Below are 19,431 nucleotides of genomic sequence, written 5' to 3' on the forward strand. Positions count from 1 at the left end.
GCAATTTTGGAATATGAGACCTGGGAAAGCTGAGATGTAAAATGATTTGTCCTATGCTTAATTGTCCCAAAATTCTCCTAAAAGAAACTTCCTAAATTCTCCTAACTTGTAGACTGTTGTTTTTTCTACTGTACTATGATAATTTTGAACTCTGACCTTATGTGCTTCATTTCCAGTTATGTTCATGGCCATCTTCTATTCTCAGTCAGATTGCTATGTCCTGGAAGTAATTAATGAGAACAATTCATTTCCCTTGATAAAGATACAAAATACTATTTTTTTGTATTATGGTCTATATGTTCCTATACAAGTGCATGCTTCGTAAGAAAGATGTAGAAATACAAGATCAATGAGAAAAATATATAAACTCTTTGCTATAAACAGGATATTAGATAGATTCCTTGACCTTCACATAATAAAATGTAGTGCTTGGTTGTAATAACTGAAGACATATTCCTAGACTCAGTTATTGTTATTTATTTAAAAAATTATTTTCCTTTGGCAGAACGTTTTTAAGTTATTTTGGAAACAGAAGATAAAAGAGTGACAAAAAGAATACTTAAATGCAAAGGAGGTATTTTAAAACAAATTGTTTTTTTTCTTTTTTAAAAATTATACTTTAAGTTCTGGGATACATGCGCAGAATATGCAGGTTTATTACATAGATATACATGTGCCATGGCGGTTTGCTGCACCTGTTAACCTGTCATCTTTGTTAGGTATTTCTCCTAATGCTATCCCTCCCTTTGCCCCCACACCCCAAAAGGCCCTGGTATGTAATGTTCCTCTCCCTGTGTCCATGTGTTCTCGTTGTTCAATTCCCACTTATGAATGAGAATATGCAGTGTTTTGTTTTCCGTTCCTTTGTTAGTTTGCTAAGGATGATGGTTTATAGCTTCATCCATGTCCCTGCAAAGGACATGAACTCATCCTTTTTTATGGCTGCAAAGTATTCCATGGTGTGTATGTGCCGCATTTTCTTTATCCAGTCTATAATTGATGGGCAGTTGGGTTGGTTCCAAGCCTTTGCTATTGTGAATAGTACTACAATAAAGATATGTGTGCATGTGTCTTTATAGTGGAATGATTTATACTCCTTTGGATATATACCAAGTAAGGGGATTGCTGGATCAAATAGTATTTCTGGTTCTAGATCCTTGAAGAATCACCACACTGTCTTCTACAATGGTTGAACTAATTTACACTCCCACCAACAGAGTAAAAGTGTTCCTATTTCTCCACATCCTCTCCAGCAGCTGTTGTTTCCTGACTTTTTAATGATTGCTATTCTAACTGGCATGAGATGGTATCTCATTGTGTTTTTGATTTGCATTTCTCTAATGACCAGTGATGATGAGCTTTTTTTCATATGTTTTTTGGCCACATAAATGTCTTCTTTTGAGAAGTGTCTGTTCATATCATTTGCCCACTTTTTGATGGGATTGTTTGTTTTATTCTTGTAAATTTGTTAAAGTTCTTTGTAGATTCTGGATATTAGTCCTTTGTCAGATGGATAGACTGCAAAATTTTTCTCCCATTCTGTAGGTTGCCTGTTCACACTGATGATAGTTTCTTTTACTGTTCAGAAGCTCTTTAGTTTAATTAGATCCTATTTGTCAATTTTGGCTTTTGTTGCCATTGCTTTTGGTGTTTTAGTCATGAAGTCTTTGCCCATGCCTATGTCCTGAATGGTATTGCCTAGTTTTCTTCTAGAGTTTTTATGGTATTAGGCCTTATGTTTAGTCTTTAATCCATCTTTAGTTAGTTTTTGTATAAGGTGTAAGGAAGGGGTCCAGTTTCAGTTTTCTGCATATAGCTAGCCAATTTTCCCAACACCGTTTATTAAATAGGGAATCCTTTCCCCATTGCTTATTTTTGTCAGGTTTGTCAAAGATCAGATGGTTGTAGCTTTGTGACATTATTTATGAGGCCTCTGTTCTGTTCCATTGGTTTATATATCTGTTTTGGTACCAGTACCATGCTGTTTTGGTTACTGTAGCCTTGGAGTATAGTTTGAAGTCAAGTAGCATGATGCCTCCAGCTTTGTTCTTTTTGCTTAGGACTGTGTTGGCTATATAGGCTCTTTTTTGGTTCCATGTGAAATTTAAAGTAGTTTTTTTTTTTTTTTTTAATTCTGTGAAGAAGTCAATGGTAGCTTAATGCGAAGAGCATTGAATCTATAAATCACTTTGGACAGTATGGCCATTTTCACAATGTTGATTCTTCCTACTCATGAGCATAGAATTTTTTTTCCATTTGTTTATGTCCTCTCTTATTTCCTTGAGCAGTGGTTTGTAGTTCTCCTTGAAAGAGTCCTTCACATCCCTTGTAAGTTGGATATCTAGGTATTTATACTCTTTGTAGCAATTATGAATGGGAGTTCACTCATGATTTGGCTCTCTGTTTGTCTGTTATTGGTGTATAGGAATGCTTGTGATTTTTGCACATTGATTTTGTATCCTGAGACTTTGCTGAAGTTGCTTATCAGCTTAAGCAGTTTTTGGACTGAGAAGATGAGATTTCTTAAATATGCAATCATGTCATCTGCAAACAGAGACACTTTGACTTCCTCTCTTCCTATTTGAATACTTTATTTCTTGGCCTTGCCTGATTGCCCTGACCAGAACGTCCAATACTATGTTGAATAGGAGTGGCGAGAGAGGACATCCTTGTCTTGTGCTGGTTTTCAAAGGGAATGCTTTCAGCTTTTGCCCGTTCAGTATGATATTGGCTGTGCGTTTGTCATAAATAGCTCATTATTTTGAGATACGTTTCATCAATACCTAGTTTATTGAGTGTTTTTGGCATGAAGGGGTGTTGAATTTTGTTGAAGGCCTTTTCTGCATCTATTGAGATAATCATGTGGTTTTTGTCATTGGTTCTGTTTATGTGATAGATTACATTTATTGATTTGTGTATGCTGAACCAGCCTTGCATCCCAGGGATGAAGCCAACTTGTTTGTGGTGGATAAGCCTTTTGATGTGCTGCTGGATTCGGTTTGCCGGTATTTCATTGAGGATTTTTGCATCAATGTTCATCAGGGATATTGGCCTGAAATTTTCTTTTTTTGCTGTGTTTCTGCCAGGTCTTAATATCAGGATGATGCTGGCCTCGTAAAATGAATTAGGGAGGAGTCCCTGTTTTTCTATTTTTTGGAATAGTTTCAGGAAGAATGGTACCAGCTTCTCTTTGTACCTCTGGTAGAATTCGGCTGTGAATCCGTCTGGTCCTGGGCTTTTTCTGGTTGGTAGGCTATTAATTACTCCCTCAATTTCAGAACTTGTTATTGGTCTATTCAGGGATTCGACTTCTTCCTGGTTTATTCTTGGGAGGGTGTATGTGTCCAGGAATTTATCCATTTCTTCTAGATTTTCTAGTTTACTTACACAGAGGTGTTTATAGTATTCTGTGATGGTAGTTTGTATTTCTGTGAGATCAGTGGTTATATCCCCTTTATCATTTTTTATTGTGTCTATTTGGTTCTTCTCTCTTTTCTTCTTTCTTAGTCTGGCTAGCGGTCTAACTATTTTGTTAATCTTTTCAAAACACCAACTCCTGGATTCATTGATTTTTTGAAGGATTTTTTTGTGTCTCTGTCTCTTTCAGGTCTGCTCTGATCTTAGTTATTTCTTGTCTTCTGCTAGCTTTCGAATTTGCTTGCTCTTGCTTCTCTAATTCTTTTGTGATGTTAGGGTATTGATTTTAGATCTTTCTCGCTTTCTCATGTGAGCATTTAGTGCTATAAATTTCCCTCTAAACACTGCGTTAGCTGTGTCCCAGAGATTCTGGTACATTGTGTCTTTGTTCTCATTGGTTTCAAAGAACTTACTTGTTTCTGCCTTAATTTCGTTATTTACCCAGTATTCATTCAGGAGTAGGTTGTTCAATTTCAATTTAGTTGTGCAGTTTTAAAACAAATTGTTTTAGATGTGCCTAGAGAATTATGACTATATGGTCTATGATACTACACTTTGTAGTAGAACACTCGTAATGAAAAAAGTAATCATTATTTCCACCAAAGACCCCTCCTAATTTTTGCATTAACAAAATTTTCAAATTAAAGCCAAAAATTAATACAATTATCCTTGAAAAGGTATTTTTTACAAAGCTCTCAAATTTTTGCCTTTTTATATATATTTTTCATGTTTTACTTTTTAATTGTATTTTTCCCAAGAAAATATACCAATATTTCATTTTTAAATCAAAGCTAAATTTTGTGTGTTTTATCTACATATTTATGTGTATACAATCTACATATTTTTATATTAATGTATTTAATACATTCATTTTATAATTATAACGGACATTTTCATGATTCTGTCTGAGTTTTAGTTGTTGATTTTTACTGCATTTTGGCTTTTTCCTCCATAAGCTATTTTTGTTTTTATTGCTCTAATTATTCAGAAAATATTCTTGTCTTTTCATGCTTAGTGGTTGGCTTTATCTTTTTTAAGAAAAATAGGTTTCACTAGTCAACAACATAAAGAATAACTATCCATTTATATTTTATTTAAATAAAAGGCATGATTTTATTTGGCCTCACCCACTTCACTCTACATTTTGATTTTAAAAATCTGGGATTTTATACACAGGTAAGTATTATATTTTATCATTATTTTCTTTATATTATGTTTTAAAAACATTTAGACAGTAATCATTTAGATGAAATTTTTATTTACTAGGTTTTGTTACTAGGTTTTAAAATTCTTGTCCAGATCCCAATTTAAAGGATGCTACTGTTGGTTTTTCATCCCTGAAGCCCACATCTCTCCAAGAGGTAGTGGAAATATTTTATTTCTTCTTTGTTTGAATTCTACAGCCTCTTTGTGATTTGATTAGTGAAGATCCCTTTGATATCTTTTAGATAATTAAATCTAAACTGAATTTGTAGAACTCTAATAATGTTGCATATATATGTCCATTTTCATGAATGTTACAATGGGAAATAAAGATGACAATTCAAACTTTATTAGTAACTAACTGGTACTGATTCCTAGAAATTTGTACTTTTATATGGAATAGCTTAAAATATCCTGGAAGAATCATTATGAGAAAATACTTTGAAAATAAATTTTAAAAAACCCTCAACTACAATAAAAATAGTATTGTGTTTTCACTATTAACTTTACTCTTACTTCAAATAATACAACTGTTTTTGATCACATTATTTTAAGTAATAGATTACCTTTAAGGTAAAAGCTGCCTATTAGGAAAATTTTAGGGTCCATTTTTCTTCCTTCAATATTAAACAACTTAAGGAATATACTTGAGAAGTTACTTCCTGAAAAATAACAAACATTGCTGTGTTTTGAATTATCTTTGATAATTGCATCAACAAACACACATAAATTGTATCAACATTTGGTATAATACTATGAGTAAAGTTGATTTGAGAATCGTATTATTTAAAAGGCCAAAATTTTCAATATGAATTTTGGAGCTATATATAATAAATTTGAACTGTGGTCAACATATTGTCAGGTTTCTAAGAATACAGCCGCTAAACAACAAACTAAAACCTAGTAAAAAGATAGTCTAGAGGAATAGCTCCATAACTAAAACAGGAAAAATATTTTCCTAAACTATAACTTAATATGTTTCTTTTAAGCATAGAAATCCTAGTTCCTGATCTTTTTCTTTGTAGCTAGGCAGCATTGATGCTGTGCAGTGGTTTAATTCTTTTGGAATGTTACTTTGAGGTTGGATACAGAGATCAGTTCTCTGAGCAGTGGGTTCCTTTTATAGATACTTTCAAATAAAGGCAGTTGAGTGTATCTGTTGAATGACCCATGTGCCTACTGGGCAAGTTAGGGAGGATCTAGAAAATCAACAAATATCACTAAGACAAAAAACAAAAACAAAAACAAAACAAAAAACAAAAACATACAAAAAACTTCTTTTTACATGAGTGATTAAATTTTAAAAAATATTTTTCTCATTTAAAACCATTATTTCAGATGTGCAGAGAATGGAAATATAAAGATAACAATTTTGGGGAATTGGTAAAAATAGGTATTTTTCATCATGAGGAGTTATACTAGAATCTGCAGTTAAAATAAGATCTAGATAAATTCCCAGTTCTTCAGTGTTCTTCTCAGCTACCAGTTGTCTGTGCTTCAAGCATCCTGAGAGCTGGTGATTTCTACCCACATTCAGTGTGAAAGAGTACTCATCATGCCCTTTACTTCAAATTTAGAAATCACCTTGTTTATACTTAATATACTGTCCATGTTCGGGAGAATGACATGAACAGGAAATTATAAGAGAACTGAGTATTTGAGAATCAATTACATTTTCCACAGATCTTGTACTGTGAATTTTCTTTAAAGAGAACAAAAGCTAAAAGCTAGCGGGTAATACTGAAAAGTTAGAAATCTGATAGAAATAAAGTTAGAAATCATTAGGACACTAATGATAATGCCACTTAAATACTTCTTTTTTTTTTTTTTTTTTTTTGAGATGGAGTCTCGCTCTGTGACCAGGCCGGAGTGTAGTGGCGTGATCTCGGCTCACTGCAACCTCCACCTCCCGGATTCAAGCAATTCTCCTGCCTCAGCCTCCCGAGTAGCTGAGACTACAGGGCTGTGCCACCACGCCCAGCTAATTTTTGTATTTTCAGTAGAGATGGGGTTTCACCATGTTGACCAGGATGGTCTCTATCTCTTGACCTCAGGGGATCTACCCGCCTTGGCCTCCCAAAGTGCTGGGATTACAGGCGTGAGCCACCATGTCTGGCCTAAATACTCACTTTCTTATGATGTATGTGACGAATACACACACACACACACACACACACACACAATTTTCCAAGCATTGTATCTTGTCATTACTCTCAGTGAACAGTTAAGTTCTCTCAAATCTCAACACTTTGAGCTTCCAAAATGATTTATTGCTATTAAATGGAGATATAACAGTAAGAAGTGGTCTGTATACTTTATTTACATAGATTTCAGTCTATAATAGGCAGCAGAGCCCAGATTTTGAAGAGATTATAAAGTTTCTCAGGAAATCCAGGCCTATTGAAGATAAGTACAAAGCCACATGCATTATTCTTGTTTTTGCTTTATTTTAAAATCTTACTTATACTAGGATTTCAGAAAACCAAAATTTGATTGGCAATAGAATTGTGTTTTTATGCCAGTTTCTTAAATTAAGGGAAAAAAAGAAGTGGCAATAAGATTGTGGATTTCAGTATGTCATCAGAGTCAAATTCTAGGAAGCTTAAGTTGTAGGAACTTGGAAATTCTTTGATTACACATGGTTTCTGAGGAATGTGTATCATTCTCCATGTAGTGCCTTAATTCCCATATTATATAGCTTCTTGTTTTCACTTGTATAAATATTTAGGTTAGATGAAATAATGACAAACATCAGTAACAATTAAGTAACAGGTAGTATTATTTATATTGCATATACAATTTAAGGAAGTAACATGAACAAAATTGGGCCTAAATCATAAAGAAATTTAATGTAAAGCATCCTTGAAAAATTCCATGGCTGTGTTAATCACCCAAGAATCAATACCCTTTGATGAATTCACTGTGTGACTCTGGAAAAATGGGAGATAAAAATGACCTTTAACCTAAAATCTGGGTACCTGATGAAACCTGTCATCTTTAATTTTGCGTAATAACTTATTTTGCATTATTTTTTATGGTGTAATACTGTCCAAATGTAAATACTTGGCATTCTATTTTGTCCATATATCCCTCTCTAGTACTCACTCAACACATATCCAGTTCTTTATCTGTTCTACTTCCTTCTACATCACAATATGTTGAAAATTTTTCACGAGAAAAGTACATTTTTCTCAAAACCATCAATTTTTACACATCCTCACCCATGTTCTTCTGTGCAAACATCTATCGAGAGAGTAAGGGGTGAGTCTTGCTATCAAACCACTTGGGGCTCTTTGCTCTGGAGATTAGCCTTTAGTTTCAAGGTGCATGACTATTTTCCTCAGTAAAGCTCAATGGGCTCAGACATAAACGGATTGAATGAATTCACAGATTACCTTAGCTGTTCCCTCTCATATTCTCTTTCCAGACCATATGTATCAATGATGTTCACATGAGAATGTATGGACCTTGACTTTATGAAATAATTTAATATATGGAAATACAGGTAAGGCATATAATGGAAGCCAAGAAACTCTTCAGCACCTAAGGTCTAGGTTACGTTTTGGAATTATGTTTTTATCGCTTTTACAAATTGAGGCAAAAGTAACAGAATTCGAGTGAATAGTATGGATTACAACACATGAATAGAATTAAACAGTAGAAAGCTTTTGGAGTTGTGAGTTGGGGGAAAATTCTATTATTCATCTGTGTTAAGAAAAACTGGTACACTGAAATGAGTTTATGGAACTGCCAATGTCTGCAAATCTAAGTACACTGCACGTAAAAAGTATGGCTAGCTAAAACACATTATTATTATTATTTAGGATTTTTTCTATATTAATATCATCATAAGCAAACAATTCATCAGATACATTGAATCAGAGTTATGTGTTAAACTGAAATTTTATTAAATATTTCATTAAATTGGATAACGGCATTAGTGTAAGAAAAATACTTATTAAAAAATAACTCATTAAAGTTGAATTAAAATATGATGGCTTATTTATAGTATTTTTTTTTTAAGATGGAGTATTCCTCTGTCACCCAGGCTGGAGTACAGTGGTGCAATCTCAGCTCACTGCAACCTCCACCTCCCGGGTTCAAGCAATTCTCCTGCCTCAGCCTCCCGAGTAGCTGGGGCTAGAGGTCCCTGCCACTACGCCTGGCTAATGTTTGTATTTTTAATAGAGACGGGGTTTCACCTCGTTGGTCAGGCTGGTTTCGAACTCCTGACCTCTGCTGATCCACCCACCTCGGCCTCCCAAAGTGCTGGGATTACAGGCGTACAGGCGTGAGCCACAGAGCCTGACCTATGGCATTTTTTAATTATGTAAAATAAAGTAAAACTTATACAAAAATCACCTAAATTTTTCTTTGAAAATTTAAAGTAGTAGACTACAAAGAGACATGAAGTAGTGTTACAGCTCTTTTAGAATTTGTCTAGCAGGTTTTCTGTTTTTTAGCAGAAACCCTCCCCAGCCAATACACACACAAAGACGATGTGACTAATCCTCTCAGAGAGCTCTCTCAAGTTTATAGAACAAATCTCTCTCTTTACATGCACTCTTTTTCTTCTAAATTTTTCTCATTTGAGCTTCTTAGAAGTTCTATATTTGCTATTTATCACTCTATTTAAATTTCTCTATAAAGTCATCCAAATTCTCAAATTCATAAGCACAAAGGAAAATCTTTCAGATCCTCTTGGTTGACCACTAGGTGACATTTCACACCATTCATCACTTCTTCCTTCCCATAAACCTTTCCTCCCTCAGTTTCGTGACTCTCTCGGGGCTCCCCTGCTCCTCAGCTTGTTGTTCATGTGATGCTGATCCCCAGGCCTTCTGCTTTCTGTTTGTCTTTGCTCTTTAAGAAGCATTACACTTTCCTTCTGCTTTAGCTCTCACAGTCATGGAAAATATGTAGCAGTTGAAGATTCTTGCCACTTTATCCTGTGCTACATGCCCATGAAATAAAATAGAATGCATTTATAAGTCTTTCCTGATTTATAAATTCTCAAAATCCATCACATTGTGAACCGGGAATAGGGTTTATTTCCCCAGGTAAAGTCCGAAATCATGGTCAAGTCTCACCAAGGATGTGGGAATAAACCTAATGAAATGTAAACCATGTTGCGTCTCACAATACCTTTTGCCAGGACAGAGCTCATAGGTGGTTCAGCAGCTTTGTTTTAAAGAATGGCAACCTAATGCTGCGTATTATTGTCAGGAGTGCTGGTCCTTCATGTTAGTGTTAGGATAAAAGGGAAGCAACATGGGGATGGGGTATAATGAGGCATGTTCAACTCCCACTTCCTGTCAGAGTCTGATATTTTTCTGTTTTGGGATCTTCTTGGCCAGGAGGTGGGTTCCATTCAGTTAGCTGAGGGGCTTAGAATTTTATTTTTGGTTTACAATCGGAAAAGTAAATGCCAACTGAGAGGACAAAAATCCTTATAGATATTACATTGGCTGGGCTTCTTTGATTATTTGTATCAAAGTAAAGATAAGATTGTTTATTAGGGGACCATGAAATTTAATCAGTGAAGACATGTTAGAATTTTCACTGAAGAAAAATTGTAAGAAATTATCATTTGTAGAGGACACTATTGTGTCAAGGGAATATCTCTTTCTTATGCTTTTATTTTTCTCAGTTAAATTTCTTATTAACATGTTTATCAACTGAAGTTATGGCAAGAATTACATTTCTACAATAGGTAACAATGCTGCAGGAACAATACCATGTTTAATGGGTTATTCATATCTCTGTTAAGCTTTCTTCAAAATAATTAGAAAATACTGCATTCACCTGAGGATAAAACATTCAAGCAGAAATGACAAGATAAATGTATGTGAGAAAAGGGGACAGACTGCTATGCAACTCGATAAATTGTCTGGCATATTTATTTCTTTTCCATTATCTTTAGGGTGTTTCAAAGGATTGTGAAAATGAGATAGAATCAAGATGAGTATTCTCCTCTTGTAGCAAATGACTTTTTAATACATCAGTTAATTGAACTGTTTTCCCACAAAGAAGGTCACAGACAGTATCAACTGTCAAAACTTTTAGAGAAAAATTGTTGCATTCTTCCTAAAAATTAGGAAACAACATTCTGTTACATTTAGTTTTATTAAGTTAGAAGATGAAACTAAGCATTATTTTTAAAGTGAAGGTAAATTGCTGGCAAAGCTACATTCTCTTCACTTATTTTAAATAATTTTATTCATTCTTCATTGTCTCAGTGAGGCAGCCATCACTGATCATTCTATTATGGAGAATACTGTAACCAATATTAGCACTTGAAAAAATATCTTGAGGATTGAGAGTCTGCATTTACACCAATATATCCCATAAGCAGAGAAAATGTTGACAACTGCAGTCAGTACCACGCTTAAGTCAGGGCAAGAGACAAGCTCACTGGGATAATGTGTGTCTCCCCCTTCTAAACCATGTTCCTGGCACCAGAGACCCTGCAGTTCCTTCACTATATGGTGCCAACCCACATCCAAGTACTGTACCAGCCTCTTTCCAGTTTCACCTTCGTGAATTTAGATTACATGTTCAATGTGACCATACCTAACTCATATGAGTGGCCAAAGAAAAGAAATGTGAGAGAATGGAGTTTGGGAAGAGAAGGTAGGTGGCCCAGGGACCAGCTTTCCTCCTGTGGTCACATCTGCATTTTTGCTCTAATATGTTATTACATGTTACTATTACTTACACATGTTACTATTATTGCCCTTGTCATTTGGTATTACCTGGTTTTTTTTGTTGTTGTTGTTACCTTTCAATTTCCCATTTGAGCCATTGAATGCTGACAATGGTTTTTTTTTTTTTTTTTTTTTTTTTTTTTTTTTGTATCCCTACTGGCTTCTCCAGTGCATAAAATAAATTTTCACATGATAGATGTTAGTAAATCTTTTTGAATTAAATAATGGTAACATATTATCTATTTAAACAAAATCTGGGATTCAAATCAGCTATTCAGTTGGTTACTCAAATGAATTTATTGTGTAATATTCTTGTCATTGTGGAATTGCTATTTTAAATGTATCTCCTGGAACAAGTGGTATTTTCATTGACATGATATTCTATCCATTAAATTGTTATCTAAGTGCAAGAGAAAATGGTAAGAAGTATAATAATATTTATAATTTCAAAAAGTTCTGATCAATTGTTGGACTCAAGTAGTCAGAAATCAAAAGGATGAGTGCTAATAGAAATAAATGCAATGGTGTAATGAAAGTTTGTCTTTTAGGCTAATCCATGGAGACTTCATACTTGATAGCATGATTTGACCATTATAGTAAAAGGAAAAATTTCATTAGTGTGTGTCTTGTACTATTTTGTGGAAACTGTGTCTTGTATTATTCTGTATAACTCTGTGTAAATTCATTCTTGTGAAAATGCTAAGTAACCATAGGTATAGTTTTTTCTTTTAAGTTCATGGGTACATGTGCAGGATGTGCAGTTTTGTTACACAAGTAGATGTGTGTCATGGGGGTTTGTTATACAGATTATTTCATCACCCAGATATTAAGCCTAGTAACCATTAGTTGTTTATCTTGATCCTCTCCCTACTCCTACCTTCCACCTTGTGATAGGCCCCAGTGCTTGTTGTTCCTGTCTATGTGTCCATGTGTGCACATCATTTAGCTCCCACTTAAAAGTCAGAACATGCCATATTTGTTTTTCTGTTCCTGTGTTAGTTTGCTAAGGATAACAGTCTCCAGATCCTCTCACGTCCCTACAAAGGACATGATCTAGTTTTATTGAGAAAGTATCAAGAAACCTATCAGTCCCTATATATTTCTTCCCACTAATTACAATGATTTGAATTGTAACTGTGGCTGTACTTAGTCCTGAACATATGATCATATTATTAGTAGAAAAAAGGATTTCCCCAAATAAAACCCATATATTGACAATATAAAAAATATATATTTATAGCCCAAATCTCTCCTCTGGGTTCTAAATTCCAATTTAATTCTTAATATCCATAATTGGATACATCAAAAATGTCAAACTCAACATGCAGAACGGAACCTATTACTTTTACTCAAATACCAATTTTCCACATATCAGTAAATGTTCCATCATATACCCAATTACTTAAGGTAGAAACCTATAAGCTATTTTTTCTTCCAGTTTGTTCTTGCCTCCTGCTTGCCATGATGTCCAATTGGTCAGAAAGTCTCAAAGATTTAAGTTTCAGTCAATTTTCCGCTAAGTATATTATGAATTTCTCTTCCTTTCTTGTCTAAAGCTACTGCATTTGTCTATCATGTCATTCCTCATATGGACTTCTGCAGCAGTCTCTCAAGCCATCTCCCTGCTTCCACCCTTGCCACCTCTGATCCTTCCTTACGCATCATCTTAAAATGTGAAGCAGATCTTAACCCTTCTCTGCTGAAAGCCTTTGTGTTGGCACTTGGAATAAAAATTCAAGTGCTTTCCTGCATCTGATCCTTCCTGCTTTCTCCCTGGTGGGTTGCTCCAGCCTTATAATATAACAATACTTTCATTGCTCTTTATACTCCTGCGACATTTTTCTTCACTGAGTTCTTCTGCTTGTCATTCACTTTATTCCAGTTTTTACATGGCTACCACCACTTAATTATGCAATTCGTAGTTTCAATATCCATTTCTCAAAGAGATGTTCCCATATATAATGTGGCTTCATTCCACCCACTCACACACATTTTTCTCCATTATTTTTTATTTCTTTCATAGAATTTACCCCAATTTACAGAGTTTATTCTTCTACTAGCACTTATATTCATCTCTCTTCTTCTGTCAGAATGAGAACCACAGGTGTTTGATTTACTACTGGATTTCCATTACCTCGCATGGTTCCTGTTGTGTAATAGTTAATTAATATTTGTTGAAAAATAAGTGTATCTAGGATAAATTTACTAATATGTAGCCTACTGAAGCTCCCTGAAAAATATTTTAATGTAAATCATACAGATGTTGTCCTCTTAAAACTTTATTAAAATAAGATGGAATACAAATATATAAACAAAGAAACAACCAGGTAGTGCAGTTTTAAATTTATTTGGTAAAAGTAATAGGTTTTCCAAAATATCTGTCCATAGGATAGTGAAAGGCTTTTGCTATTTTCAAACTACATTGGTTCTTATCTTTATATTTGAGGAAGATGGAACTCTTAACATGTCAAATTTTATCCATTAGTTTCACATTTTACCTTATAATTTAAAAGTGACTTCCATTGTCACTGAGGTCTCTATCAAAAACACATCTATAAATATCCTTTGCTCATTTTCTTGAAACGAGGTGTGAAAGAATATTGTCATTCTTTACAATTTCGTAAAAATAATAGTCAATTTTTTTTTTTCTGAGAAAAAACTACTGCATCCATGCTTGCTTTTTATAGTTTGGTTTTGGTTAAACAACATAATAGATTAAATAAACTACATTGTGATATAACGATAGCCAGTTTAATATATTAATAATATGCTAGATTTTGTCATGTACCTATAAGGAAAACATGTGCCCAAATACTCAAAATGAAATGGATATTTAAAATGACAATGATAGATGGCCAGATTAAATGAGTTAACTCCAATCTTAATAAAATTCCCTGTTTTGCTATAATGGTTATGTAATTAGAATAGAAAATGCATTTTAAGTCCAGATAACCCCAATATTGCATTTGTTTCCTGTGTTTTACTTTAGACACAGTCTGTATTTTACTAGTATTATAACACCCAAGAAGCTGTCCTTAAGTATAAAATAAAAATCATTCCAATCTGTGTTATCTCTACAATTCAATCTCTGGGGGAAAGAGTTCTAGCAAAAAAGGACCATGTTTGTAGTAATTTGAAAATAAACCATGCTAGATGAGGTATGAAATGGGACAAATCTTAACATTTATATGTTTATTTTTCCTTTCTTCTGAAGATTCTTAGTGAATAACTGTATTCCTATGAGACAAAGCAGAGTTTATAATAACTGAATTACATTGTAGAAAATGATGTACTTGGGGTTTTAATATTTTTGTTTTGAAGCGAATCTTGTGATTTTTCTACTTGTTGTAAGTCAAAAATTTTGAGACATTAATAGGAGGAAATGGTTAAATGATTTTTATAGTTTTCTTTATTACTGATTAGAATAAAAGTATAAACAATTTTCAGCTATTATTCATAATGCTATCCACCATCTCTGCTTGGTAGGGGCAAATTCAATAGTCCATGAATCCTTGGAGCCAAGCTGTGGTAGTTTTAATATGTTGGAGGCAGACAAATTAGGGCAAGGGTGGTTTACAATCTCCACTTGCCTGAATAATTGAAAACAACGTGATAGTTTATTTTTATAACTTGTCTATGGTCTAAGAGTGCAGTGGTTAGAGGTGAAGCAGGGGATAGAATTTATCTACTACCACACTATCATTTACTGCAAAGTCTTCAAACAATTTTTAAACAGAGTAACAGACCTTTTCTCAAATGGATTTAAGGAGAATTATGCAGTTCATTAAGTGAAAAATCTAAAATCCCAGAGACATATACATAATATTCAACTTTTCAGAGTGAAAACTTGTACATATCTTAAAGAAAAATGGGGGAACTCCTTTTTAGGGAACTTTTGTAATTTTTAAAAATATTCTCTTTTCCTATATGGTGGGAAACATTATGTGACAAAACAAGAAATTAAAGTTCCCCCTAAATCTCCCATAGAAATACCAAACTAGAAAATAAAAGCTGGCCAAGGTGGTGGCTTACGCCTGTAATTCCAGCACTTTGGGAGGCCAAGGTGGGCAGATCACAAGGTCAGGAGATCGAGACAGTCTTGGCCACCATGGTGAAACCCCGTCTCTACTAAAATACAAAAAATTAGCCAGCCATGGTGGCGTGTGCCTGTAATCCCAGCTACTTGGGAGGCTGAGGCAGGAGAATCACTTGAACCCAGGAGGTGGAGGTTGCAGTAAGCTGAGATCACGCCACTGCACTCCAGGCTGGCGACAGAGCAAGACTCCATCTAAAAAATAAACAAATATATAAATAAATAAAAATAAAAGCTGAGCCAAAATATCAGCTGAACCTTCATTAAGTGTGGGATACATTTTATCATATTTAGAAATCATTTCACATATAAATCATATGTAAAGTGACATATTTAAGCTATCAGAAATATTAACATCATAGATAAGTTTCTAATTTATTCTGTACATAATAAAATATTACAGATGGAGAGAGAAAATATGTACATTCAGAGATCATACATTTTTCATGACTCCACGATTCAAGTGATTTATATTTACAGAATTTTTAATAGCAAAGACAATTCACAAAAAGCTTAAATTCATAATACTAGATGCAGCTTGTCAAACAGGATGAACAAAAACATCTAGTAATCCAAAGTAAGAAAAGAAGGTGAAGTTTAAATGGACAGCAGAACACTTGAATTAAATCAGCATATCTCTCTGTGAATCTAATCAGCTTACATTACGAGTATTCTTCGATTCACTCCAGCAACCCAAAATTGCTTAAGCATTCAGCCAAGCAGTAATTTTATTTGAAATTACCTAGACTTTATGTGTGCTGAATGACCATGGCTTGGATTTTTATTTGTGTTGAATTAACAAAGTTGACCTTCCCAGATATTAGCACTCTGCTTAAACTTACCTTTATATAACAAATTCCACATTTCTCTCTAAATAAGCTGCCTAGCCTTAACAGTTACAGTAATACTCGAAGTCTCATCAGCTTCACTCAAGACAGGTCATTAGAATATCCACTCTTATAGGCATGCTACCTCCACCTCTTTTTCTTAATGCACATGTTTATATATATATTTATATGGCGCCCTTGATGTTCAGACCCATCCTTATGAGATCCGCAGCCATGACAGGATGTGAGACCATGTATCCTATGGAAGGTCCAGTCTTGACCAGCCTGTCACCAAGGACTCTAACAAACTTCTGTACTTTTATCATGAGGAATAAGGGTAAATCTGTGAAACTTTAGTCATATTTCAGCCAATTGTAAGGAAGAATTCTAAAATGTTAGCCATTCAACATGCCTCAGAAAGTATGATTGTCCTCACTAGAATTTTCAGATAGAAGGTGAATGGCCATTTTGTCTTAGATGTCAAAGAGATTTTTATTCATCCACTGAGGGTGATACAGGTCACTGTAAAAGTTTCTTGAAGTCTAGATTATATTTCATAATATTTAGCTCTAATTCTTAAAGAAAAAAAATCTTATCCTCAGTTGTCACAGAAAGAGCCATCTAACAGATGTGGGCAGCTAGATTGTCTGTCAGAATGTATATTTGAACTGGCATGTTTTATAAGAGTGCACCTTGGATAAAGTCCTATGATGTAAAGACAACAGACAGGTTGGAGTGGCTAAGCCTGTGAATAGAAAACAGCACTAAATAATCTCCACCGTAGATGTTCAATCTTGGCCAAAAGTCCAAGGTCTTCATCAACCAATCTATAAAATGAAGGGATTGGACGTTATTTTATTCATCAAATATGTCTGGAATGTTCATTATATTTCAAGTCCTGCAGATACAAAATGTAAAGATATAATCTTTAAAGTACTTCTGGTGAAGCAAGTAGAGCCAGGTGAGGAATGGCATCTCAAGGAGGGCTTCCTGGAGGAGGTGAACTCTGAGTCTGAAGAAGACAGGGATTGAGTCAGGGAGCATATTGAAAACACGATTGTTATGAATCCAAGCTGGAAAAGTCTTGGTGGGTGAAAATGTGTGTGACAGAGTTAGAGTAAAGGGGAGAAATTATGAGAGGCTCCTTTGAAATTTCAGCTCCCCTGAATGTATTTCTATGCCACTGACCTAAAAAAAGTGTTTTAATTTTTCACTCAGTATTATTTTCTTCAGGATAAAAACCATATTTCTTTCTTTCTTTCTTTCTTTCTTTCTTTCTTTCTTTCTTTCTTTCTTTCTTTCTTTTCTTTCTTTCTTTCTTTCTTTCTTTCTTTCTTTCTTTCTTTCTTTCTTTCTTTCTTTCTTTCTTTCTTTCTTTCTTTCTTTCTTTCTTTCTTTCTTTCTTTTCTTTTCTTTTCTTTTCTTTTCTTTTCTTTCTTTTTGAGACAGAGCCTCGCTCTGTCGTCCAGGCTGGAGTGCAGTGGCGTGATCTCGACTCACTGCAAGCTCCTCCTCCCTGGTTCATGCCATTCTCCTGCCTCAGCCTCCCTAGTAGCTGGGACTACAGGTGCCCGCCACCACACTCAGCTAATTTTTTTGTATTTTCAGTAGAGACGGGGTTTCACCGTGTTAGCCAAGATGGTCTTGATTTCCTGACCTCGTGATCCTACGTGCCTCGGCCTCCCAAAGTGCTGAGATTACAGGCGTGAGCCACCGCGCCTGGCAATAAAAACCACATTTCGATGTTGTTCTTTTCACTCTACCTCCCTAAACCGCCACCTTACTACTACCACTCAGAGTGAGTGATAATCACAGACTCTCAATAAATAGGTTGGCGAATGAATGCTATATTCCTTTTCCCCTAGGCAAGGATACAAAGTTAAAATTGAGTCAGAGATCTCTAGGCAATTAACTGCTGCGCATTGGTCTTTTGCATAAACAGGTCTTGGCCTCAGCCTCTACCCAACCCTATAAAGTTTCCATAGCTTCCCTCTAATCCCTCCCAACTCCATACCTCACAAAGGTCTAAGTCGACAACTGATATAATTAAGGGACCTCACAGTAATATGAGTCTTTATATGTGAAAAATATAGTCTTGCATCCCCCAGCCTACGGGAGGCAGCACTGGTACTCAGAGCAGTAATGAGGCAATATTTGGAAGCCTGAAAAATGAAGAATCCAAATGAAATCAAAGCTAGTTGGTAAGCCTGTTTTATCAAGCAGTCCTGTGTCTTTGGATTTTTTCTGCAGGCTCACTACATCTGCTTTACGTTGCTGCCATGTTTTACACATAATTGTTCATTGTTCCCATGTTTACTCATTTCTCAGCAAATCGCTGGCACTAACTTCAGAGAAGTCATGGGCCAGGCGTGGTGGCTCACGCTTGTAATCCCAGCACTTTGGGAGGCCGAGGCAGCGGATCACCTGAGATCAGGAGTTTGAGACCAACCTGGCCAACATGGTGAAACCCCACCCTACTAAAAATATGAAAAGTAGCTGGGTGTGGTGGTGGGTGCCTGTAATTCCAGCTACTTGGGGGATGAGGCAGGAGAATCACTTGAACCTGGAAGGCGGAGATTGCAGTGAGCCGAGATCCTGCCATTGCACTCCAGCCTGGGTAACAAAAATGAAACTCTGTCACAAAAAAGGAAAAAAAAAAGTCATGTACAGGAACTATCCAGCAGTCAGGCCAAGGTAGGTATAGTACATGGGGCACAAGATTTGCTATTGAGTATTTCTGTGCCAAGGGCATTAATGAGTGAGTGTCTTTAAATGGATACTTGACAAACAATCGCATAATTTTATTCATTTCAGAGCTAGGGAGCGTAAGTATTACTCAAAAATTAACACACACTATGTTTTCATCCAGCACAAGGAGTAGCAAATTTCCCATGTGCCAAGCAAGAAAGAAATCTTTCATCAGCCCTGCTAAGGGCTGTGTCTTTGAGGATAGTCATTTTTCCTTTGGCTCCAATTCATCCTGATGGCTTAAATATGAGGTCAGTTTCGAAGAGTCTAAATCAGGTGAAATAATTTCCTTTTGAGAGGAGGCAGGAGGAGAACAGAGTTATCTGTCCCATCACTAGAATATATTGATTTGGCACTAGAAAGAAAAGAAGTAAAACAAATGGGCTCTATATGTGACTCCTATTAAGAAACATTTACATAATTCAAGCTAGAAGGG

At 35.1% G+C, this 19,431-nt stretch overlaps 1 protein-coding gene and 1 non-coding gene across 2 annotated transcripts in view; one reads left to right on the forward strand and one right to left on the reverse strand.

Moving 5' to 3' along the window:
• Positions 1 to 19,431, reverse strand: part of CDC42SE2 (CDC42 small effector 2) — a 1,077,748-nt gene that overhangs the window by 953,706 nt on the left and 104,611 nt on the right. The gene's annotated exons all lie outside the window — the stretch shown is intronic.
• On the forward strand, positions 9,034 to 9,095 carry LOC126957748 (U7 small nuclear RNA). Its single transcript, XR_007726919.1, has one exon. It is a non-coding gene; the product is annotated as a U7 small nuclear RNA (small nuclear RNA).

This window comes from Macaca thibetana, chromosome 6 (assembly GCF_024542745.1).
Source record: "Macaca thibetana thibetana isolate TM-01 chromosome 6, ASM2454274v1, whole genome shotgun sequence".
Taxonomy (NCBI): domain Eukaryota; kingdom Metazoa; phylum Chordata; class Mammalia; order Primates; family Cercopithecidae; genus Macaca; species Macaca thibetana.